Raw genomic sequence first — 26,611 nt, 5'->3', positions numbered from 1 at the left:
GACAGCAAATGCCGATGTCCAGACTTCACTTTTCCATTCTTTTTCCTTTTAATTGGTTCCAATAGTCTGGTTTCTGGAGTCAGGCCATTGCAAAACTTCAAAACTCCTCACCTCTGAGTTTTCCATCAGCAACCATCAGGCTTTTAAAAGCCAAGCTTCGACTCGCTAATCACCACATCCACCAAATCTCGCCTACTCTTTTTCCAACTTGGTGGTGTGCTGCTCTATGAACTTTGGCCTTTCACCAGGTTTCTCAGGAACAAGGCAAAACCTCCATTGAGGCCCATTTGCTTGGCAATGTTCCTCAATGTAGGCTTATCTTGTACCTGCTTCACTTCAAATCTCCCTCTTTTCCTTTCTCACGCGCTTGCTCCCTCTCATTCTCTCTGGTAGTAAAGCACTGGCAGTTACCACAATGTCTTCCTCTCCCAATCCCAACATGCAAAATCACAAAATCTAAACGACTACCGCCAGCATTTAAAATATTAACAGATTGATTGTTATTCCAGGATTTCTGGCGCGCATTCAACAGAGCTGTCAACACCAGGCAATTGTTAGGTTCTATGACCATAAATCCACTGATCATACACAGTGGAGTTTAATCTCCCCATTATCGTCTGCAGGTGCCGATTCCTTGCTGAAGTACGATTTGGTGATAGCTGGTCCAATACTTTGCTCAAGGTGATCTTCTACACCTGTAAGCCCAGACAGTGAGCCTTGGCAGGCTATTCACCCAATCAAGCCCGACCTTATCCTCACCCAATGTCCACACACGCACGCACTTCCACCAGGGATCACTGGACACGGAGGCCAATATCGGAGCATCAACAGCTATCCTGGCTGAAATCAGATTAACTGAGCACAGACTCGAGATCAAACCTGGGATTAAAGTCCACATCCAGGGTGTAATTACAAATCCTTGCTGAGTTTTCAGACAATGTTGTCTCACTTTCGCTTTCGTGTTGACATGAAGCAGTTTTGGCAGCCCATCGACATGAATGTGGCAGTGTAATTTATAAATCACTGGTTAGGTCCTAGCTGGAGTATTGTGTTCAATTCTGGACACCACACTTTAGGAAGGATGTCAAGGCCTTAGAGTGGGTGCAGTGGAGATTTACTAGAATGGTACCAAGGGATGAGGGACTTCAGTTAGGTGGGGAGACGAGAGAAGTTGGACTTGTTCTCCTTAAAGCAGAGAAGGTTAAGGGGAGATTTAATTGAGGTGCTCAAAATCATGAAGGGTTTTGATAGAGTACATGAGGAGAAACTGTTTCTACTGGCAGGAGGGTCGGTAACCAGAGGACACAGATTCAAGGTAATTGGCAAAAGAACCGGGGGAAGATGAGGAGATGAGGAGTCACTGAATATATTTAAGAAGGAGATAGATAGATTTCTAGATGCAAAAGGCATCAAGGGGTATGGGGAGAGAGCGGGAATATGGTATTGAGATAGAGGATCAGCCATGATCATATTGAATGGCGGAGCAGGCTCGAAGGGCCGAATGGCCGACTCCTGCTCCTATTTTTCTATGTTTCTATGATTCTAAGTAAGATTGCAATCTGAGTCCCGACTACTCGAAAATCAAAAGGCTCAACAAGTTCATCTCAGACCACTCGAGCTGCGAGCTTGGTTGCAGTCTACCTCCAATCTAGCGAGCAGCCAAACTATAAAAGCTCCCATGACCCTCGGGCGGGTAATGCACGGTGCAGGTGCCAGTCCGAGATGTCCTACCTTTCGTACAATGAGTCCTGGCCTTGACTGGAGGGGAGCGCAGGATGCAGGCAGTGACTGCCTGCAAGTATAAACACCTCTCATGAATTCAGCCTCTGCAGATTTCTGAAATCCTCATAATTACATGTGTTCTCCTTGCAATGTGGCAGAGGTGTTAATTAAGAGAGCAGCCCACTTAATCTTGAACTAATTACTTCTGATCACAAATATACGCTAATTATCAAGCTCCATACCTTATCCCACTTCTCTTTTCAACGTAATTTAGAAGTGACAATTACTAATTGTGTTGTGCAAAATTATACAGGAAACTTTTTTTTATCCGGCACGGACGGGACCGACGTGGTGCCGGTTCATCAAAAATTCCAGATAACCAAACGTTATAGTAAAAGATACGGAGCTGAGAGCAACAAACCCAGCTTCAGAACAATGGCCACAAGTTGCAAGCGTCTCTGTAGCTTAGCAACAGCTGCAGCCACATCCTTGGACAGCAACAGATGGAGGAAGGCAAGTAAAAAAAGTTACCTGAACCTACTCCTGAATTTTGCCGGTTAACCGAGATTTCCAGTTATTTAGGTGCTGGTAAATCGAAAGTTTCCTGTAATACAGTAGTTCTCTTCTGTCAGTTATCTCCAAACAGGCCACCTCAACACAATTTAGCAAAAACAAACTTACATTTTTATAGCACCTTATCCGAACTTCACAGGAAATTCATGACTTTGAATGGCAGTCACTGCTGTAATGGAGGCTAATGTGGCAGCCATTTTGTGCACAGCAAGAGCCCACAAACAGCAATAAGACGAATGGCCTATTTTTTGGTGGTATTGATTGAGGAGTGCGGCCCAAGACACCTGACTCTCCTAATAGTGCCATGGGATCTTTAACACTGGACAGGCAGGTGGACCTTTGCTTTTAAGTTGTCAACTAAAGGGTAGATGGGGTTTTAACACAAAGGCTTGCTCTCGGTTATTAAGTGTTGCAACATTGCGACCTCGTCTGTGTTGACTTATTGTATAACATGTTGTAGAAAATGTTTGTTAATTAACTGGAAACAAAAAAGCAGAGGAGAACAGGTTGTTTTCAATTCTTCACATTGTGGAAGGACTCACAGGCTGGTTAACAATCCTTCCATGGCCGTAACCATCTCTGTACCAGCCCATAGGGGTGGCTAGTCCTATACGGCAGGAGGGTTTTATGGGCTCTCACACACCTTACACAATTGGGGGATTGGGGAGGCACTTATTGGGTGCGAGTATCCCTTAGGATATACAACCCAGAATTCTGAGCTGGAACTTTGGTCTTCCCTTGCTGAGGCCAATCTGGAGTGGGGTTTGAACCCTGCACCCTCTGACTCAGAAGTGGGAATGGTATCATTGAGCCAAAGGCTCACTCCATAAGCAGCTTACAATGTAATTTTACATAGCGGCCAGAGGGATTCTTCACTAAAATAATGTTTCAATATATTTATACTCTTTCAGCTTTAAAGTGAACAGCACCAGAGGTCTACCTAAGATGGCAGCAGTGCCATAGCTACAGGAAAGGCTGGAAATGCACAGCAGGTCAATCAACATCTGAAAGAGTAAAGCAGATTCATGTTCCATAATTCACCCTTCCTCAGAACTCCCACCCGAAATAATAACCTGCCCTTTTCCGTCTTTCGGATAAGACGTTAAACCGAGGCCCCGTCTGCCATCTCGGCTGGACGTACAAGATCCCGTGACGCTATTGCGAAGAGCAGAGGCGCTCTCCTGGGTGTCCTGCCCAATGTTTATCCCTCAGCCAGCATCACTAAAACAGTCGTTATCACATGGCTGTTTGTGGGAGCTTGCTGTGCGCAAATTGGTTGCTGTGTTTCCTACATTACAACAGTGACTACACTTCAAAAGTACTTTGGCTGTAAAGAACTTTGGGACGTCCTGAGTTCATGAATGGCGCTATATAAATACATGATCTTTCCTTCTTTTTTCTTTCTCCGATGGACCTGCTGGGTGTTCCCAGCATTTGCAGTTTTTTTTTACATTTCTGATCCTATAATGAACTCCATTATTTATTTTATAATCAGAAATCGACTGCGTATCGCATCGCCACGCTGTGTCCACCTCCAACACCAGCCACCATGGCTGTGTTATGCACCGGGACAGAGGGCGTGAGGGCTTCCAGGTGAGAAATACTGCCCAAACCACTGTGGCCACCTCACTCCCCCAAAACTTCACAATCACCGTTCAATTTGATAATTGAAAGAAATATTCGACACCCTTCCCTGCACCGCTCAATAAGACAACCAGTGCTGTGAACTCAACATCCACTAAAATAAAATGGGATGTAGATGCTCAAAGCCATTTAATTTATGTCCCCTTTCAACAGGCAGACAGGAGAGATGTAAACCCGTCACTCTGGGCTGGATTGAAATGCACGTTCCAGAGATGAAAGATCAGTGTATTAACCTTACTCCACCAGTCCTTCTTTAAGCAGGATGAGCAGGCAAAGAAAACATAGCTAACATCTTGAATTATTTTTGACATTTAATTAACTCTTCAAGCTACAGATGAATCAATTTTTTTTAAAACTTATTAGTTTGTTGATCAATGATAGGTTTGGATAGAGAATGAAAAATTGCCACAATACTGGACAAGGTTTCTTAATTAAATTAATATCGAGCGACTTGCTTAGCTCACAATATACCAAGGCCGCAGCGGGTTCTGCATTGAGTCTGCTGCTGTGGTGTGTTCATATACTGTCGTTCCAAGGTGAAATAACAAAAGATCTTGCTGCTGATGTAACAGAGTGGTGAGTTGAAGTGCAAGCTCAGTCTTGAGAACATGAATAAAGCCAATAAAGGCTGCTGCTGCCTTTCAACAAATCATCATTAGTGAGTTCAAAGCTCGGTCATCCACTATCCTTCAGTAAGCCCTGCTTCCTCCCAGCCCCGTCCTCTCCAACCTCCATCGCCTGCCCATCCCCCACAACATTGGATTCCAAACCCTTGTCCCCATTTACAAATCCTTCCGTTGCCCACTCCCGACTTTACCGCTGAAAACTCCTTACCTTCCGTTCTCCCAACTCTGGCCTCCTCTGCATTCCCCTCCTACAAATTAGGGTTGTATTCCCTGGAATTTAGAAGGTTAAGGGGTGATTTGATCAAAGTTTTCAAGATATTAAGGGGAACAGATAGGGTCGATAGAGAGAAACTATTTCCGCTGGTTGGGGAGTCTAGGACTAGGGGCCATAATCTAAAAATTAGAGCCAGGCCTTTCAGGAGTGAAATTAGGAAACACTTCTACACACAAAGGGTGGTAGAAGTTTGGAACTCTCTTCCGCAAACAGCAATTGATGCTAGATCAATTGTTAATTTCAAATATGAGATTGATAGATTTTTGTTAACCAAAGGTATTAAGGAATATGGGGCAAAGGCAGGTATATGGATTTAGGTCACAGATCAGCCATGATCTCATTGAATGACAGAACAAGCTCGAGGGGCTAAGTGGTCTACTCCTGTTCCTACATTCCCCATTCCGCCATCCATGGCGCGGCTGTCAGCCATTTTGGGCCTTCTCTCCGGAACTCTTTCCCTTGCTAACTCTCTCACCAACATCAGAAGCCTCTTCAAAGTCTTTAACCCCAAGGCACTGTTCAATGGAGGAAAATCTAGGCTTTTCCGTCTGGGTTCACACTAGGGGTTGCCAACTCTCCAGGATTGCCCTGGAGTCTCCAGGAATCAAAGACTGATCTCCAGGACACCGCTGCCAGCAAAACCCGGGAGAACAATCAACGGGGTAATCAAAAAAATTGTGTTTTCTTTTCATTTTCTTTCAACACTTTTTGTTTAATAGTTAGAAAAATATCAAAGACATGGGAAAAAGGCTGTTTTACTGACAGTCATGAACCATCCAATCGGGCAATGAAGATTCTATTCTATTGCATCTTGACCGAACAGTAATGAATAGAGGAGACGGAATGTACCTTTTACTATTTACTGAGTAAATGGGTGGACATTACAGCACATTGTCTGCATGGCAGAACCCGAAACTGAAAGTGAAAGACAAAGTAAAACCGAGCCCCCCAGCACCCCCTTCAGGTAACACCCGGGAACTGGGACAAACTTAATTGAAGCAAAACTCAAAACTCCTTTCCCCCAGATAAAACCCCTTAGTCCTCCAGGCGTCTGGGACGGAATCTAACCCGACTTGAGCGCCGCTGGACAGGCACAGTCGGGGTGCCACTGCTAGCCGCAGGAAAACCTTCCTCCGTGGCTGATGACTCCGTGACACCTTCTGTCGATGTGGCTTCCGTCGTTGTTGCAGGAAGCAGGCCGTCACTGCCTGGCAGAGGTGGCGGAGACAATGGCCTAGCCTGTGACGTCTCTGTTACTCTCACTGGAGTACGACCCCGTAGCTGGTCTACGTGGTGTCTGTGTAGCTGGCCATCAGGTGTACGGACGCTGTACGACAGGGGACCCGTGGCCTGCTCCACCACGGCAGGCATCCATTTGTCTCCTCCTGCATAGCAATGGGCAAACACAGTCTCTGACGGCTTGAACTGCCTGGCGGTGCCCTGGTGCTTCTTAGCCAGCTCCTCTTGCTTTGTGTGCATCTCATCCCTGTAGTCTGGGTGTAGCCGGTCCAGTGCAGTCGCCAGCCGGTGACCCATCAGCATCTCGGCAGGACTCTTCCCCGTTGCTGAGTTTGGTGTGGTATGCTGTGATAACAGGAATCTGGCCAATCTGGTTTGCCAGTCCCCCACCGATATCCTCACCAGTGCCTCTTTTGTGGTTTGCACCATCCTCTCTGCCTACCCGTTAGAGGAGGGGTGATAGGGCGCTGTGGTCACGTGGCGGATCCAGTTTCTGCCTGCAAAAGCCTTGAACTCCGCTGACGTGAAGGCTGCTCCATTGTCCGAAATCAGCACGTCGGGGACCCCATGTGTGGCAAACAGCAAACGCAACGCGTTGATCACTGCACTGGATGTCATGGAGCTCATGATAGCCACCTCCAGCCATTTCGAATGAGAATCCACCACTATCAAAAAGACCTTCCCCTGAAATGGCCCTGCAAAGTCAATGTGGAGTCTTGACCATTTACGAGTGGTCCACTCCCAGGGGTGAAGGGGAGCCTTGGATGGGCTATGGCGAGTCAGCTGACATGTCTCACAGCTCTTTACCACTTCCTTCACGTCTCGGTCCAACCCCGGCCACCAGACGTAGCTTCTCGCCAACGCCTTCATGTGCACAATCCCAGGGTGTGAGTCATGCAGCATTTTCAGCACCTCCTCTCTTGCGGCGGCAGGAACCACCACACGGCTTCCCCAGAGCACGCAGTTCTTGTGTGCAGACATTTCATGGCGCCTCTGAACGAAGGGCTTGAAATGCTCCTCCTGGACCTCGGCGGACCAGCCATGCAGCAGCCAGCGTAGCACCCGTGATAAGACTGGATCTTTCTGTGTGAGGCTGCCAATCCGCTGGGCATGGAGTGGGGCCTCCGGAACCTCCTCCAGTAGCAGCACCTCCAGGGGTGGTGGCGTCTCAGCCATCGGCCGGTTCAAAGGCAAGCGACTCAGAGCATCAGCATTAGCCAGCATCTTCCCAGGCCTGTAGCAAAGTTCATAACTGTAGGCCCCCAACATCAGACTCCACCGAAGCATACGCGGTGATATGATCTGGGGCATGGGCTTGGAGTGATGCAGGAGCCCCAAGAGTGCTTGTGGTCTGTGTAGATGACGAACTGTCTCCCTAACAGGTACTGGCTGAACTTCTTTACCCCAAATATGATGGCTAGGGCCTCCTTGTCAATCTGGGCGTAATTACGTTCTGTTGTTGAGAGTGTTCTTGAGGCAAAACTGATAGGCGCTTCCCGGCCATCTGGCTCTATGTGACCCAACAGAGCTCCCAGCCCGTATGGTGAGGCATCACACACCAACACCAATGGCTTGTTTTCATCATAGTGCGCCAGAACCTTATCTGCTTGTAGCAGTTCCTTTGCCTGTCTGTAGGCTGTTTCATGAGCTGAGGTCCAGTTCCACACTGTTGCTTGGTCTAACAGCCTGTGCAGTGGCTCTAAGATTGTGGCTTTGCCCTTGAGAAAACAACTGTAGAAGTTTAACAGTCCGAGGAATGCCTGCAGTTCGGTCTTGTTCTTGGGGGTGGGAGCCCTCCTGATAGCCTCCACCTTCTCCGTAGTCGGATGCACACCGTCTTTGTCCACTCGGAATCCCAAGAACTCCACCCCATTGGCAGCGAACACACATTTCTCCTTCTGAAGGCGTAGTCCTACCTCAGCCAGCCGGCGTAGTACTTCCTGCAGCCGCTCATCATGGGCTTCCTGTGTCTTGCCTGTAATCAGTATGTCATCCAAGTAAGGCTGAACTCCTGGGACACCAGCCAACAGGGTGTCCATGAACCTCTGAAAGATTGCCACAGCCGTAGACACCCCAAACTGCAGCCTTGTGGGTCGGAAAAGTCCTCTGTGGGTGTTGATTGTCAACAGCTCGGCTGACTCTTCATCCAGGACCAGTTGCTGGTATGCTTGCTTGAGAGCCAGCTTGGTGAACAGAGTGCCTCCAGCCAGTGTTGAAAACAGCTCTGTAACCGTTGGTAAGGGATACACATCTGGTAACACAGCAGTATTAACCGTACATCTGTAATCTCCACAGATTCGCAGGCCCCCATCCTTCTTTGCAATGGGCACGATAGGGGTGGCCCAATGGGAGTTCTTCACTGGCAAGAGAACCCCTTGGTTCACCAGCTTATCCAGGGCCTCATCCACCTTCTTGCGCAACGCAAAAGGAACTGGTCGCGCCTTGAAGAACTTAGGCGTTACCCCTGGGTCCAAGAGGTTGCAGCCCCTCTTTCACTACTTGAAGGGGCTGCTCCTCGATTTTTGGTTGCACTTCAGTCCCACGCTCTTGATCTACGGTCACCCGGTGCGGAGGGGAGCGGACAGGTTGGAGGACCGCCTTGTGGGCCTGCTCCTGGGCCTGGCTAAAAGAGCCATCAATTGGTCCAGGCAGCGGGCGGTCGAGGGGGTCGTCCAGCCGGATTGCCTGCCTCTCTTCCGCGGCCATGCTCGCGCCCGGGTGGCCCTGGAGATGGAGCACGCGGTGTCCGCCGGTGTGCTTGAGTATTTCCGCGACCGGTGGGCGCCGCGGGGACTGGAGTGCATCATCAACACGGAAAACCAAATTTTAATTTGATTTGTTAAGCTTTAGTTGAACTTTTGTTTATTTACAGTTGAATTGGTTTTTTTTTTGGGTCCAAATAAAAGAGTACCCCTGGGTCCACTTCGATTGAGACTGGCGGTCCCCGACAGGCCCCGAACTCACCAAAAACCTCTTCATAGTTCTCCAACATAGGCATTATGGGCTGTCGCTGTACCGTGTGTACTCCTGTCACTTCAATACCAAGGGGCTCAAACCAATCTCTGCCCAGCAGGCTTGTGCCCTGCCCCGCCACCACATAAAGTGGAAGTGTGTCCTTGACTGCCTGATACTTAACTTCCACATGAATCATACCCAGCACCTGGAGTTGAGCTTGGGACCACTGCCGTAGCACGCCACTGACCTGAGCCATCGCCGGGGGTTCACTTGGCCACAGCCTATTGTAAGTCTCTTCACTTATCAACAAACATGCTGAGCCTGAATCCACCTCCATGCAGAGTGGTGCCCCATTCATGATCACATTTGCCGTGTATCCCCACCGTCCGTGGGGTAGCTGCTCAGCTTCCGTGGTATACACTGTGTACTCATCGTTGTCCTCCAGTGTCAGGGTGTGTGTCTGCGATGCTTGTGTTGGCTCTGCTGCAGCAGCCTGAGCTTTCTTCCTGCAGACACGAGCTATGTGTCCTCTTTTCTTACAGAAATGACATACCGCTGACACAAATTTGCATGTAGTGGAACCATGGAGAGCCCCACAGCGGAAACATTTTCTTCCTGTCTCTTTAGTTGCCTCCATGTCTCTCGCAGCAGCAGCTGCGTGTGTGGTCTTGTGCACCTCCTCGGCAGCCTGAGATGGTGCTGCCTCTGTACGGAGCATACGTGTGTTCATCGATGCAGCCTCTGCTGCTAAAGCCTTCTCCTCGGCCAGTCGGAACGTCAGGGCCTTCTCCGCTAACAGCTGTCTCTGCAATGCCGAGTCCAGCACTCCACACACAATCCGATCACGGAGCATATTGTCTAAATGGTCACCAAAATTACAATGTAATGAGCGTTTCCTCAACTCAGCAATGTAACTTAAAATAGACTGTCCAGACTGTTGTTTACAATTGTGAAAATGGAAACGCTGCACAATCTCTGAGGGTTTTGGGTTAAAATGTTTCTGCAGCTTCTCAATCAAATCAGCATAATCCACCTCACTAGGTTTACGAGGAGCCACCAATGAACGCAGGACGGAGTAAGTAGCAGCTCCGCATACACTTAGCAACACTGAGCGCTTCTTCTCTTTGTCAATATTATTGGCCTCAAAGAAACACCCCAGTCTTTCTGCGTATTCCTCCCGTGAACTGTCCTTATCCCCAGAGAACTCTTCAATACGTCCCAAGGTCGTCATAGTTTTAATGTGCACTGTCCCTTTAAGATCCACGGACTTTTTTCTTTTAAAAAAAAATTCTTTTTCTCCTCCGGCCAGAGTTACGGTAGCTACACTCACGGTAGTTGCCTGGCCCGCACAATACTCTGTCCGCCGTCTACGTCGCAGCTAGCCAACTATCAAAATGCCGTTGATGTTGCTAGCTGAGTGGCCCGCTCGTCGCAATTTCCAATATCACGGCTGTAGGTTCGCATGTCTATCTCCGTCCTTCTAGAGAGTTCAATAGCCGCCTCGTCGCCAGTATTGCATCTTGACCGAACAGTAATGAATAGAGGAGACGGAATGTACCTTTTACTATTTACTGAGTAAATGGGTGGACATTACAGCACATTGTCTGCATGGCAGAACCCGAAACTGAAAGTGAAAGACAAAGTAAGACCGAGCCCCCCAGCACCCCCTTCAGGTAACACCCAGGAACTGGGACAAACTTAATTGAAGCAAAACACAACACTATTCGCTTTCCGATTGGCATGGGTAGGCGGTGCACCGTAAATTTGGGCGTGTTGGGCGACCAATGGTGGGAGTGTGGCGGGGGGGGGGACGGTGCGGTTGAAGGTAGGAGGTCATGTGATGACACCTCCAGGAATACGTCTAACCAGAGTTGGCAACCCCAGTTCACACATGAGTGATGGCTAATTTGGGTGAGGTCCTGAAGGGCCGTCGGTGCCAGTTCGACTGGACCCAGCATGAGTCAAGGAGGGAGACAAAAAAAATCTCCTGCTATAAAAAATCCCTGCACTGACACTTTACTTTCATATTCATATGGTGCAGTCAGTTGATGACTGCAGACAGGGCAGCACAGTGGCATAGTGGTTAGCACTGTTGCCTCACAGCGCCAGGGACCCGGGTTCGAATCCAGCCTCGGCTGACTGTCTGTGCGGAGTTTGCACATTCTCCGTGGGTTTGCTCCGGTTTCCTCCCACAGTCCAAAGATGTGCAGGTTAGGTTGATTGGCTATGATAAATTGACCCTTAGTGTTAGGGGGATTAAATAAGTGGAGTTATGGGGATAGGGTGGGATATGTGTTGGTGTGGGGGTTATGGGGATCGGGTGGGATGTGTGTCGGTGCAGGCTCGATGGGCCGAAATGGCCTCTATCTGCGCTGTGGGGTTTCTGTGATTATCGAGAGGCCTGCGACAATGACAGAAAATGCTGATTTAACTTCTAAGTTATCCCTCTGTTTGACAAACAATATCAACCGAATTTCTCTTGGCTGTAATTTTCCTTTCTTAAATTGTCTTACCTTTTATGCCTCATGCAATCCGAGCGATCGCAATTCAAAAATTATCGCATCACAAGGGAAGCCGTCACGATGCAAGGGCCCTTTGAGAACGGCAAAACAACCACCAAGGACGACGTGGTACAAACTTAGCATATTCTGCCTCTAGGACCAAAGATACATTCTCTCCAAACACTGCAGCCTTTGAGGGAATGTGCATCTCATCTAAACACCAGCAGCAGACAACAAACCTATTCTCCTCTTCTCTCTCTCTCTCTCTCTCTGTCACACATACATGGACACGCACGGCTGCTGCAGCCTCATTGGCTGAAGAGCTGGAGGGGGCAATGAATGGCTTCCTATCCCTCCATTGTAGAGTTAGTAAGCCAATCAAATTCTTCTTTAAGTACCTCCCACCCCCACACTACCAACACCCTGAGTGGATGTTATACCTTTATAAATCACTAGTTAGGCCCCAGCTGGAGTATTGTGCCTAATTCTGGGCACCACACTTGAGGAAAGATGTCAAAGAGGGTGCAGAGGAGATTCCCTAGAATGGTACCAGGGCTGAGGGACTTCAATTATGTGGAGAGACTAGAGAATTTGGGGTTGCTCTCCTTAGAGCAGAGGAGGTTAAGGAGAGATTTAATAGAGGCGTTCAAAATCATGAAGGGTTTTGATAGAGTAAATAAGGAGAAACTGTTTCCACTGGCAGGAGGGTCGGTAACCAGAGGACACAGACTCAATGTAATTGGCAAAAGAACCAGAGGCGAGATGAGGAGAAATTTGTGTTGTGATCTGGAATGCGCTGCCTGAAAGGGCGGTGGAAGCAGATTCAATCATTTTCAAAAGCGAATTGGATAAATACTTGAAGGGGAAACATTTGCAGGGCTGTGGTGAAAGAGCGGGAGGAGTGGGACTAATTGGAGAGCTCTTTCAAAGAGCCGGCACAGGCACGATGGGCCGAATGGCCTCGTTCTGTGTTGTATCATTCCCTGATTCTACCAGATCAGCCATCAGTCACTACTGGCTGCTGACCAACAAATTATTTGAAAAAGCTAGGAGAGGAAAATCAGCCAGGCCCCCCCACTCCTGATCGCTGTCCTGTCCTGGAAGTGTGAGCATCAGGTGAGGAGAGGTTCAGGCTAACCTTTGATTTTTCATATACTGCCACAGTTCATAACTAAGCCACAGAGACCAGGAATCTCCAGGTTTGATCCCAGTTTGTCCTGATTTAGATGGAGCTACAATAGGCTTATATTCACTAGAGTTTAGAAGAATGAGAGGGGATCTCATTGAAACTTATAAAATTCTAACAGGACTAGACAGACTAGATGCAGGAAGGATGTTCCCGATGGCGGGGGAGTCCAGAACCAGGGGTCACAGTCTAAGGATAAGGGGTAAGCCATTTAGGACAGAGATGAGGAGGAATTTCTTCACCCAGAGAGTGGTGAACTGTGGAATTCTCTGCCACAAGGGGAGTTGAGGCCAATTCATTAAATATATTCAAGAAGGAGTTAGATATATTTCTTAAGGCTAAAGGGATCAAGGAGTATGGGGAGAAAGCAGGGACCGGGTACTGAATTTGGATGATCAGCCATGATCTCATTAAATGGCGGAACAGGCTCAAGGGGCCGAATGGCCTACTCCTGCTCCTATCTTCTATGTTTCTATGCCCACAATACCCCTGGGCTACGGGGTGGGAAAGCAAAATAAATCAGCCAGGGTTCCTGCTGCTGATCACAGGTCCCTGCCGAACAGTGCTCATTGGGTGAGGGCAGGCCAACAACCACAACAACAACCTGCATTTATATAGCGCCTTTCAGAAACACGTAGTAAAACGTCCCAGGGCACTTCACAGGAGCGATTATCAAACAAAATTTGACACCGAGCCACATAAAGAGCCACGTAAGGAGATATTAGGACAGGTGACCAATAGCTTGGTCAAAGAGTTAAGATTCAAAGAGCATCTTAAAGGAGGAAAGAGAGAGGTGGGGAGGCAGAGAGGTTTAGGGCCTCGGCAGCTGAAGGCGCGGAGGGGCCAATGGTGAGCGATGAAAATCGAGGATATGCAAGAGGCTAGAATTGGAGGAGCGCAGAGATCTCGGAGGATTGTAGGGCTGGAGAAGGTTACGGAGATAGGCAAAGCCGTGGAGGGATTTGAAAAGGATGAGAGTATTGAAATCGAGGCTTTGCTGGACCGGGAGCCAATGTAGGTCAGCGAGCACGGTGGGGTGATGGGTGAACAGGACTTGGTGCGAGTTAGGATCCGAGCAGCTGAGTTTTGGGTGAGCTGAAGTTTACGGAGGGTAGAAGATGGGAGGCCAGACTGGAGAGTTGGAATTGTCAAGTCTGGAGGTAACAAAGGCTCATCTGTGATGTTTCCCTGGTTGAATAGCCTGACAATGCTCACTGTATAGGCTGGCACATGAAGAATGGTTCCCTGGGCGCAGTACGCAAGGACTACTGGCACCAAAGGAACCGTGCGCTAGCAAAGAATCGTCCCCTTCAGGAGAGGAGGGAATGATAAGGGTAGGGGAAAGAAAAAACGAGTTAATTTGTAATCCGGAACAAAAACAGGCCCAGCTGATTATAAAATAACGGCACACTGGGGCTCCATAGAAAGAAAGACTTGGACCTTTCAGGTCGTCTCAAAGTGTTTTACAGCCACCAAAGTACTTTTGAAGTGTAGTCACTGTTGTAATGTAGGAAACACGACAGCCAATTTGCGCACAGCAATGTCCCACAAACAGCAATGTGAGGGATTGATTCTTGGTTGAGGGGTGAATATTGCCCAGGACACCGGGGAGAACTCGCCCTGCTCTTCTTAGAAATAGCGCCATGGGATCTTTTACGTCCACCCGAGAGGGCAGACGGGGCCTCGCTATGGAGCCTTTTGAAGAGCTGGATAAACCAGCTCTCTGCAGTTTGGCTCTAGACAGATAGTTCTTAGCAAAGCTCCTTCAAATTGCTGCAAATCTCTCACAACCAACGGAACCCATTGACTGAACATTTCCAAAGGAAATTGAGATGAAACTGCTAGAGCCAGCAATGGCCTTAAACAATCAGTCAGTATACATTACTCTCAGCATGACTGATTCCAGCGCTGGGAACAAGGTCTCGAAAGTGATCAGAGCAGTGGATTGCAGCCTAACCCACAGTAATCTGCAGTCAGTGCCTCCCGAGGAAACCGATTTACACAAACTAATTAATCATCTTTCTTCCAGCGTTACCTCTAAACTTCCTCCTCAACTTTTCTCGACTGGCTCCCCCCACCACCCCCCCCCCCCACCCCTTTCCTCTCCCTCTGTTGCGGTCTTGGCTCTGTGTGCTTCAGTTCCGTGAATGTGACACCGACCCAGCCAAGGAATTAAAATGGCAAAAGAAATGAAGGTACAGTTTCTGGATTCAGACTGCCAAAAAAAAAAGCCCCAAAATAGCGTGGGCGACATGAGGAACGGGTGACGCCGCGAATCCACCGGTTAATTGCCCCACCTTCGCAAATTCTCCTGAAGATATTGTGGTAAACCACTTTTACCGTTCACTATCGTTACACTATAGTTATCACTGTTAGATCGTTTCCCTATAGTTATCACTGTTCACATTGTTGTATCACTGTACGAGGTCGCCTCTTGTCACGCTGCTATACCTGGGCTGACCACTGCCGACTCCGCCCATGGCTCCACCTACCTGCCCAGGTATAAAGGTGGTCGACTGGCTGGTATTCCTCCTTCTTGGATCCGATCACCCACGAGGGTGGGCTCTGTTATTTAGTCAATAAAAACCTATAGTTACTTTCTTAACTCGTCGCTTTTCATTGGACGAATTGATAGGTATATCAATTTTATTGACTAAATTTTAAATGTCGTCACTTGAGCAGCCAAACAACCAGTCAACGGAGCAGCCAAACGACCAGCCAGACGCCCAGCTACAACAGCCACAGCAGCCGGCTTGGCTGCGAGCCCTCAAACCACCGTACCCGGATCTAAACCCACAAGCAACAAACGCAGCCCTCGACTTCAAACACTGGCTGTGCTGCTTCGAATCCTACCTGGAAGAATCCGGCGTCCCTCAGAGATCCAAACTAAGAGTTCTGACCGCCCAAGCGAGCCCTAAAGTATACGCACTCATCCAGGACATTACTACTTACGAGGCCGCTATCAACCTACTGAAACAGCAGTACCGGAGCCCGGTAAATTCCATGTATGCCAGACACCTCCTAAGATCCCGCCCGCAACAGCCAGGAGAGTCTGTAGCTGAATTTTTATGGGCGCTACGAACACTCGGCAGGGACTGTGACTTTAAAGCAGTATCGGCTGCAGAAAACACTGAAGATAACATCCGCGATGCCTTCGTGAAAGGCCTTCGGTCCGACTACTCACGGCAGAGACTGCTGGAATCAAAGGACCTTGACCTGAACACAGCTGCAGCCTTGGCCTACTCCCTAGAAGTGACCCAGCGGGACCTCGAGGTGTATTCCAGGTACAGTTCGCGACTCTGGGACTCGGGCCCGACCCCGACCGCAATACCCCTCGTAGCGCCGTCCCCGGGACCTACCTCAGCGTCGGCGTCCCGGACCCGATCGGGACCGCCACCCCCGGTACCGGCTGCAACATCGGAGCCCCGCGACCGGGCCGCCGGCTGCTTCTTCTGTGGGCAGGCGAAACACCCGAGGTCGCGCTGCCCAGCCAAAAATGCGACGTGCTCCAGCTGCCTGAAGAAAGGCCACTTCGCGAAGGCCTGCAGAGGGAGAGCAGCAGAGGCCAGCAGTGCCTCATGCGAACTGTGGGGGCGGCCATCTTTTATCAAGGCCACAGATGAGCAATGGGGGCGGCCATCTTTGATCCAGGCAACCGACGCCAGCAGTGCCTCATGTGGGTTGTGGGGGCAGCCATCTTCTCCGCCATTTTGCCCCACTTCGTGGGCGCCTCCATTTTACCCACCACGCTCGACCGCCACCTTACCTCCAGACCTGACGACCGCTTCACCTACAGACTACAGCGACCCGCTCAGCCACACACTAGCCTCCGTCACGCTAGACCAAGCTCGCCCGCATCAGCTGTCCAAGTCAATGATGGACATCAAAGTAGACGGCCACGCCACGACCTGCCTGTTCGACAGCGGAAGCACGGAGAGCTTCATACATCCAGACACGGTGAGCCACTACTCCCTCACTGTCCAGCCAACGCGCAACCGGATCTCGATGGCATCGAGGTCCCACGCCACAGACATCAGCGGCTACTGTGTTGTGACCCTGTCGGTTAAGGGCACGGAGTATAAAAACTTTAAACTCCTCGTCCTGCCCCAGCTATGCGCTGCCGTCCTACTAGGGCTGGATTTTCAATCCCACCTCCAAAGCGTCACTCTAGCATACGGTGGACCCCTCCCCCCGCTCACAGTCGACAACCAGCAGCCTTTAAATCGCCCACCGCGTAACACCTGCGGCCTATCCACCCTCAAGGTCCCGCCACCTTCCCTGTTCGCTAACCTCACCCCCGACTGCAAACCCGTCGCTACCAAGAGCAGGCGGTACAGCGCCGGGGACAGAGCTTTCATTAACTCTGAGGTGCAGCGTCTCCTGAAGGAGGGCATCATCGAGGGGAGCAGCAGCCCCTGGCGTGCCCAGGTTGTAGTCGTTAAGACCGGCAATAAAAACCGCCTGGTCATCGACTACAGCCAAACCATAAACCGGTACACCCAGCTGGACGCATACCCCCTTCCCCGCATATCTGATATGGTCAATCAGATTGCTCAATACCGGGTATTCTCTACCATCGACCTTAAGTCGGCCTACCACCAACTCCCTATCCGCCCCGAGGACCGCCAGTATACCGCCTTCGAGGCGAATGGCCGCCTCTACCACTTCCTTAGGGTCCCCTTCGGCGTCACCAACGGGGTTTCGGTCTTCCAAAGGGAGATGGACCGGATGGTTGACCAGAACGGGCTGCAAGCCACGTTCCCCTATCTAGATAACGTCTGATATACCTATCAATTCCTCCAATAAAAGGCGAAGAGTTACGAAGGTGACTAAAGGTTTTTATTGACTAAATAACAGAGCCCACTCTCGTGGGTGATCCGATCCAAGCAGGAGGAATACCAGCCAGTCGCTCACCTTTATACCTGGCCTGGTGGGTGGAGCCAAGGCGGAGTCGGCAGTGGTCATCCCAGGTATAGCAGTGTGGCAAGAGGCGACCTCGTACCGTGATACAATAGTGGTCAGTGATACAGTTATAACGAACAGTGGTGAACAGTGCTAACTACTAACAGTGATACAATAGTGAACGTGGTTTACCACATTCACCCCTTGTTTAGAATTAAGTCCGGCGGGGTGAAGTGTACTACCAATTCTGGTAGGTCAGTCTGTCCGGAGGCTTCGTAAGCCTCTCCGATCGCCGCAGCGGTGGTGTTGCCTTATCCGGTGCTGGTGCCTTATCCGGTGTTGATGCTGGTGTTTGCGTGGTCGGCGAGGGCTCGTGGGGTTCCGGCATGCCGTCTACCTGGACTGAGGTTGGGGGGGGTGGTGGCGGTGTTTCCGGATCGGCTGAGGGTGCGAGGTCTCGTAGGGAGACAGTGTCCTCCCGCCCGTCTGGGTACGCCACGTAGGCGTACTGGGGGTTGGCGTGCAGGAGGTTCACCCTCTCGACCAGGGGGTCCGTTTTATGGGTCCTCACGTGTTTCCGCAGCCAGACCGGCCCCGGGGCGGTCAGCCAGGTTGGTAGAGTGGTTCCCGTAGTCGACTTCCTGGGGAAAACGAACATTCGTTCATGGGGGGTGGTGTTAGTGGCCGTGCAAAGTAATGACCGGATGGAGTGCAGCGCTGTCGGGAGGACTTCTTGCCAGCGGGAGGTTGGGAGGCCCTTAGACTTTAAGGCTAAGAGGACGGCCTTCCATACCGTCGCGTTCTCTCTTTCCACCTGACCGTTACCTCTGGGGTTGTAGCTGGTGGTCCTGCTTGCTGCAATACCTCTCTCTAGGAGGAATTGCCGGAGTTCCTCGCTCATGAAGGAGGAGCCCCGGTCGCTGTGTATATAGTTCGGGAACCCGAACAAGGCGAAGAGGGCATTCAGGCACTTAATGACCGTGCTACTGGTCATGTCGGGGCAGGGGAAGGCAAAGGGGAAACGGGAGTACTCATCAACGATGTTGAGGAAGTACACATTACGGTCAGAGGACGGGAGGGGCCCCTTAAAGTCGATGCTCAGGCGCTCGAAGGGGCGGGTGGCCTTGATCAGGCTTGCTCGGTCCGGCCTATAGAAGTGCGGTTTGCACTCCGCACAGGTCTGGCAGTTCCTGGTCATGGTCCTGACCTCCTCGATGGAGTAGGTCAGGTTGCGGGCCTTAATGAAATGGTAGAGTCTGGTGACTCCGGGGTGGCAGAGCTGGTCGTGGAGGGTCTGAAGCCTATCGATATGCGCGCTGGCGCATGTCATTCGTGAAAGGGCATCAGGGGATTCGTTCAGCTTGCCTGGCCGGTACAAGATCTCATAATCGTAGGTGGAGAGCTCGATTCTCCATCTCAAAATCTTGTCATTCTTGATTTTGCCCTTCAGCTTGTTATTAAACATGAAAGCCACCGAACGCTGGTCGGTGAGGAGGGTAAATCGTTTGCCTGCCAGGTAGTGCCTCCAGCGCCGTACTGCCTCCACGATCGCCTGGGCCTCTTTCTCGACCGACGAATGTCGGATCTCGGGGCCCTGTAGGGTCCTTGAGAAGAAGGCCACTGGCCTCCCCTCCTGGTTTAGGGTGGCGGCTAAGGCGAAGTCGGATGCGTCGCTCTCCACCTGAAAGGGGATGGACTCGTCCACTGCGTGCATCGTGGCCTTGGCTATGTCTCCCTTAATGAGGGAGAAGGCCGCGCACGCCTCCTCCGTGAGGGGGAAGGAAGTGGCTTTCAGGAGGGGTCTGGCTTTGTCCGCGTAATTGGGTACCCATTGGGCATAGTAGGCGAAAAGCCCCAGGGTTCTCCTAAGTGCTTTAGGGCAGTGGGGGAGGGGTAGCTCCATGAGGGGGCGCATTCTTTCTGGGTCGGGGCCGATGATTCCGTTCTCCACTACGCAGCCGAGGATGGCAAGGCGCGTGGTGTTAAACACGCATTTCTCCTTATTGTAGGTGAGGTTCAGCCGTTGGGCCGTACGGAGGAATTTCTCCAGATTCGCGTCATGTTCCTGCCGGTCGCGGCCGCAGATAGTGACGTTATCTAGGTAGGGGAATGTAGCCTGCAGTTCGTTCTGGTCAACCATCTGGTCCATCTCCCTTTGGAAGACCGAGACCCCATTAGTGACACCGAAGGGGACCCTAAGGAAGTGGTATAGGCGCCCATTCGCCTCGAAGGCGGTATACTGGCGGTCCTCAGGGTGGATAGGGAGTTGGTGGTAGGCCGACTTCAGGTCGATGGTCGAGAATACTTTATACTGTGCAATCTGATTGACCATGTCAGATATGCGGGGGAGGGGGTATGCGTCCAGCTGGGTATATCTGTTTATGGTCTGGCTGTAGTCGATGACCAGGCGGTTTTTATCGCCGGTCTTTACGACTACGACCTGGGCACGCCAGGGGCTGCTGCTCCCCTCGATAATGCCCTCTTTCAGGAGGCGCCGCACCTCAGAGCTAATGAAGGCTCTGTCCCCGGCGCTATACCGCCTGCTTTTGGTAGCGACGGGTTTGCAGTCAGGGGTAAGGTTAGCAAACAGAGAGGGTGGCGGGACCTTGAGGGTGGAGAGGCTGCAGGTGTTACGCGGTGGGCGGTTTAACGTTTGCTGGTTGTTGACTGTGAGTGGGGGGAGGGGTCCACCGTATGCTAGGGTTACGCTTTGGAGGTGGGATTGGAAGTCCAGCCCTAGTAGGACGGCAGCGCAGAGATGGGGGAGGACGAGGAGTTTAAAGTTTTTATACTCCGTGCCCTTAACCGACAGGGTCACGACACAGTAGCCGCTGATGTCCGTGGCGTGGGACCTCGATGCCATCGAGATTCGGCTGCGCGTTGGTAGGACAGAGAGGGAGTAGTGGCTCACCGTGTCTGGGTGGATGAAGCTCTCCGTGCTTCCGCTGTCGAACAGGCAGGTCGTGGCGTGGCCGTTCACTTTGATGTCCATCATTGACTTGGACAGATGGTGCGGGCGGGCTTGGTCCAGGGTGACGGAAGCTAGTGTGTAGCCGAGCGAGTCGTTGTCATCTGCGGGCGAGGCGGTCGGGCGTGGTGAGTAAAATGGCGTCTCCCACGAGGTAGGGCCCCATGAGGCACTATTGGGGTCGGTTGCCTTAATCAAAGATGGCCGCCCCCATGACTCATGTGTGGGGATGCTGGCCTCAGTTGCCCTAAACAAAGATGGCCGCCCCCATGACTCATGTGTGGGGATGCTGGCCTCAGTTGCCCTAAACGAAGATGGCCGCCCCCATAGTTCGCATGCGGCACTGCTGGCCTCTGAGGATCCGCTCCTGCAGGCCTTGGAGAAGTGGCCTTTCTTCAGGCAGGTTTTACATATGGAGTTCTTGGCTGGGCAGCGCGACCTCGGGTGCTTCTCCTGGCCACAAAAAAAACAGCCGGCGGCCCGATCGCGGATGCCCGATGTCGGGGCCGGTGCCGGGGGTGGCGGGGCCGGTCGGGTCCGGGACGCCGACGCAGAGGTAGGTCCCGGGGGCGGCGCTGGGAAGGGTGCTGTGGTAGGGGTCGGGCCCGAGTCCCAGGGTCGCGAGCAGTACCTGGTGAATGCTTCCTGATCTTGGTGGGCCACTTCCAGGGAGATAGCGAGGGCTTCAGCTTTTTCCATGCTGAGGTCTTTAGCTTCCAGCAGTCTTTGCCGTGAGTACTCGGACCGTAGGCCTTTCAGGAATGCGTCGCGGATATTATCTTCAGTATTTTCGGCTGCCGACACCGATTTAAACTCACAGTTCCTGGCGAGTGCATATAGCGCCTGTGAGAATTCGGCTACTGATTCTCCTGGCTGTTGCGGCCGTGATCTTAGGAGGTGCCTAGCGTACATGTAGTTTACCGGGGTCCGGTACTTCTGTTTCAGCAGGTTGATGGCGGTCTCGTAGGTAGTCATGTCCTCGATGAGAGTGTATACTCTCGGGCTCAGTTGTGCCTGCAGGACACTTAGTTTGGATGCCTGAGGGACGCTGGATTCTCTCAGGTATGATTCGAAGCAGACCAGCCAGTGTTTAAAGTCTGCGGCTGAGTTTGCTGCTCGTGGGTTCAGGTCCAGGTACGGCGGTCTGAGGGCTCGCAGCCAAGCTGGCTGGTGTGGCTGTGCTCCTGGGAGCTGCGCTGGTGGCTCCTCCGCCGGTTGTGACTCGTTGTTGGACATCATTAAATTTAGTCAATAAAATTGATATACCTATCAATTCCTCCAATAAAAGGCGAAGAGTTACGAAGGTGACTAAAGGTTTTTATTGACTAAATAACAGAGCCCACTCTCGTGGGTGATCCGATCCAAGCAGGAGGAATACCAGCCAGTCGCTCACCTTTATACCTGGCCTGGTGGGTGGAGCCAAGGCGGAGTCGGCAGTGGTCATCCCAGGTATAGCAGTGTGGCAAGAGGCGACCTCGTACCGTGATACAATAGTGGTCAGTGATACAGTTATAACGAACAGTGGTGAACAGTGCTAACTACTAACAGTGATACAATAGTGAACGTGGTTTACCACAACGTCACCATCCGCGGCCGCGACCGGCAAGACCATGACGCTAATCTGGAAAGATTCCTCCGTACGGCCCAACGGCTGAACCTCACCTACAATAAGGAGAAATGTGTGTTTAACACCTCGCGCCTTGCCATTCTCGGCTGCGTAGTAGAGAACGGAATCATCGGCCCCGATCCCGAAAGAATGCGTCCCCTCATGGAGCTACCCCTTCCCCACTGTCCAAAGGCGCTGAAGAGAACCCTGGGGCTCTTCGCCTACTATGCCCAATGGGTGCCGAATTATGCGGACAAAGCCAGACCCCTCATGAAGTCCACCTCCTTCCCCCTTACGGAAGAAGCGCGCGCGGCCTTCTCCCTCATCAGGGGAGACATTGCTAAGGCCACTATGCACGCAGTGGATGAGTCCATCCCCTTCCAAGTGGAGAGCGATGCATCCGACTTCGCCCTAGCCGCTACCCTCAACCAGGAGGGGAGACCGGTGGCCTTCTTCTCAAGGACCCTACAGGGCCCCGAGATCCGACACTCTTCGGTCGAGAAGGAGGCCCAGGCGATTGTGGAGGTGGTACGCCGCTGGAGGCATTACCTCGCAGGCAAGCGATTTACCCTCCTCACCGACCAGCGTTCGGTCGCTTTTATGTTTAATAACAAGCTGAGGGGTAAAATCAAGAACGACAAGATCTTGAGGTGGAGAATCGAGCTATCCACCTACGATTATGATATCTTGTACCGGCTTGGTAAGCTGAACGAACCCCCTGACGCTCTATCGCGAATTACATGCGCCAACGCGCAAATTGATAGACTTCAGACCCTCCACAACGACCTCTGCCACCCCGGGGTCACCAGGCTTTACCACTTCATTAAGGCCCGCAACCTGACCTACTCCATCGAGGAGGTCAGGACCATGACCAGGAACTGCCAGACCTGTGCCGAGTGCAAACCGCACTTCTTTAGGCCGGACAGAGCAAGCCTGATCAAGGCCACCCGCCCCTTCGAGCGCTTGAGCATCGATTTTAAGGGGCCCCTCCCGTCCTCTGACCGTAATGTGTACTTCCTCAACATTGTTGATGAGTACTCCCGTTTCCCCTTTGCCTTCCCCTGCCCAGACATGACCAGCACCACGGTCGTTAAATGCCTGAACGACCTCTTTGCCTTGTTCGGGTTCCCAAACTATATACATAGTGACCGGGGCGCCTTCTTCATGAGCGAGGAACTCCGTCAGTTCCTACTAGCGAGAGGCATCGCCACTAGCAGGACCACCAGCTACAACCCCCGAGGGAACGGCCAGGTGGAAAGAGAGAACGCGACGGTATGGAAGGCCGTCCTCTTAGCCTTAAAGTCTAAGGGCCTCCCAACCTCTCGCTGGCAGGAGGTCCTCCCGGCGGCGCTTCATTCCACCCGGTCACTACTTTGCACTGCCATTAACGCCACCCCCCATGAACGAATGTTTGTTTTCCCCAGGAAGTCGACTATGGGAACCACGCTACCAACCTGGCTGACCTCTCCGGGGCCTGTCTTGCTGCGAAAGCACGTGAGGGCCCATAAAACGGACCCCCTGGTCGAGAGGGTGAACCTCCTGCACGCCAACCCCCAGTACGCCTACGTGGCATACCCAGACGGGCGGGAGGACACAGTCTCCTTACGAGACCTCGCACCCTCGGGCACTCCGGAGACACCACCGCTACCCCCCCCCCACCACCCCCCCAATTCCAGCCCAGGTAGACGGTACGCCGGAACCGCAAGAGCCTTCGCCTACCTCGCAGACGCCAGCATTAACACCGGAGAACGCAACACCGCCGCTGCGACGATCAGACAGGCTTACGAGGCCTCCGGACAGACTGACATACCAGAACTGGTAGTACACTTCACCCCGCCGGACTCAAATCTAAACAAGGGGTGAATGTGGTAAACCACTTTTACCGTTCACTATCGTTACACTATAGTTATCACTGTTAGATCGTTTCCCTATAGTTATCACTGTTCACATTGTTGTATCACTGTACGAGGTCGCCTCTTGTCACGCTGCTATACCTGGGCTGACCACTGCCGACTCCGCCCATGGCTCCACCTACCTGCCCAGGTATAAAGGTGGTCGACTGGCTGGTATTCCTCCTTCTTGGATCCGATCACCCACGAGGGTGGGCTCTGTTATTTAGTCAATAAAAACCTATAGTTACTTTCTTAACTCGTCGCTTTTCATTGGACGAATTGATAGGTATATCAGATATAGGGGGCGAAGTCGGACTAAGTCGGGGCCGGCAAAACAGGCAGAGTCGCTTTTTTCCGCCCGCTGTACCACACGCCCGATATTCAGTTCTATTGGCTTCAGCGGCACTGACTCTCAGGCGGGGCGTATAACGGGCGACAAGTCCAACTCCGCCCGTTTTGCGTCCTCCGCCCATTCATTTCCAATTTCGCCGCCCGTACTTTTTGAATATTGAATCGGGAGGTGAGGTGAATAAACGTTTATCTTGCTTGGCTTCCCTGAAACTTTAAGAACTTTCTGCAGTCAGATCACAGAGCATGCCATCCCTCGGGGTGAATTCCCACTTGCTGCACAGCCACCGTATTAAATGGGAGCTCCCAATTTTAAGATGAATTCACAGGAGTTACTCTGTGCATCTTCTGGAGGCTCCGTCAGGTTCAAACTGACACACCGATCCAGAAGCATAGAAACATACAAACATAGAAGATAGGAGCAGGAGTAGGCCATTCGGCCCCTCGAGCCTGCTCCGCCATTTAATGAGATCATGGCTGATCATCCAAATTCAGTACCCTGTCCCTGCCTTCTCCCCATATCCCTTGATCCCTTTAGCCTTAAGAAATATATCTAACTCCTTCTTGAATATATTTAATGAATTGGCCTCAACTGCCTTTTGTAGCAGAGAATTCCACAGGTTCACCACTCTCTGGGTGAAGAAATTCCTCCTCATCTCTGTCCTAAATGGCTTACCCCTTATCTTTAGACTGTGACCCCTGGTTCTGGACTCCCCCGCCATCGGGAACATCCTTCCTGCATCTAGTCTGTCTAATCCTGTTAGAATTTTATAAGTTTCAATGAGATCCCCTCTCATTCTTCTAAACTCCAGCGAGTATAAGCCCAATCGAACCAATCTCTCCTCATACGTCATTCCTGCCATCCCAGGTATCAGTCTGATAAAAGTGACTTCTCTGACTGGAATCGAACCCGGGCCGTGGGGATGAGAGCGCCGAATCCTAACCACTAGAATACCAGAGCACATCCGCAAGATGCTGTGGCGACTTGGCTTTTTGAAAGAAAGGTTTGCATTTATATAGTGCCTTTCATGACCTCAGAGCATCTCAAAGCGTTTGAATTCACGGCACTGAAGAATGGAGCCAAGACCGCAACAGAAAGAGGGGGGGTGGGGGGAGCCAGTCCAGAAGGGCAAGTTGAGGAGGAAGTTTAGAGGTAACGCTGGAAGAAAGATTGATTAATTAGTTTGTGTAAATCAGTATCCTCAGGAGGCACTGACTCTCCAGATTACTGTGGGTTAGGCCGCAATCCACTGCTCTGATCACTTTCGAGTTCTTGTTCCAGCACTGGGATCAGTCATGCAGAGAGTAATGTATACCGACTGATTGTAATGCAGGGAAACGCAGCAGCCAATTTGCGCACAGCAAGCTCCCACAAACAGCAATGTGGTAATGACCAGATAAACTGTTTTTTTAAATGATGTTGGTTGAGGGATAAATATTGGCCCCAGGACACCGGGGAGAACTCCCCTGCTCCCCTTCGAAATGGTGCCATGGGATCTTTTACATCCAGCTGAGAAAAAACACAAGGCCTCGGTTTAACATCTCGTCTGAAAGATGGCACCTCCGACAGAGCTGCACTCCCTCAGCACTGCACTGGAGTGTCAGCCTGGAGCTTAAGTCTCTGGAGTGGGACGTGAACCCACAACCTTCAGAGTCAGAAGATGAGGGTGCTGCCCACTGAGTCAAAGCTGACACTATTTCTTCACCTGGGTTTGCTGGTTCTTCATCCTCTCTCAGCTCCTCCTGAGCCACGACTTGTCGCAGCTCCTGTTTCCGGGGCTTGTGCTGTAGAACATCATTACCATTCTGCCAGCTGGCTCGATTGTGGGGCACTCCAGGTGCTGCCTGAACATCACAACCATGATTGAACTCCACCGAATGTCTGCTCAGTTATGTTCCTGCATTTAAAACTGGTGCCATAGTTGTGGGGCAGTCCAAAACTAGTGGCCATAAATATAAGATAGTCACTAATAAATCCAATAAGAAATTCAGGAGAAAATTCCTTACTGAGAGAGTGGTGAGAATGTGGAACTCGCTACCACATGGCGCGGTTGAGGCGAATAGCATGGATGTATTTAAGGGGAAGCTAGATAAGTACATGAGGGAGAAAGGAATAATAGGATATGTTGATGGGGTGAGATGAAATAGAGTTAGAGGAGGCTCATGTGGAGCATA

The 26,611-nt window shown here is 51.3% G+C and overlaps 1 protein-coding gene across 2 annotated transcripts in view; it reads right to left on the bottom strand.

The window, feature by feature from the left end:
• The window catches only part of coro2ba (coronin, actin binding protein, 2Ba), a 248,999-nt gene that overhangs the window by 100,427 nt on the left and 121,961 nt on the right, over positions 1-26,611 (bottom strand). The window contains exon 1 of one of the 2 annotated variants that reach the window (XM_085968482.1): positions 11,547-11,782. The exons of the other annotated variant lie outside the window; for it this stretch is intronic. The gene's annotated coding sequence lies outside the window, so the exon portion shown is untranslated. Of the gene's footprint in view, positions 1-11,546; positions 11,783-26,611 lie in introns of those variants that run through there. 2 annotated transcript variants of the gene reach the window in all.

The sequence above is a fragment of the Somniosus microcephalus genome, chromosome 27 (genome assembly GCF_052327205.1).
Source record: "Somniosus microcephalus isolate GS21.2 chromosome 27, FLI_Smic_1.0, whole genome shotgun sequence".
In the NCBI taxonomy this organism is placed as follows: Eukaryota; Metazoa; Chordata; class Chondrichthyes; order Squaliformes; family Somniosidae; genus Somniosus; species Somniosus microcephalus.
This window is presented reverse-complemented; position numbering and strand designations above follow the sequence as displayed.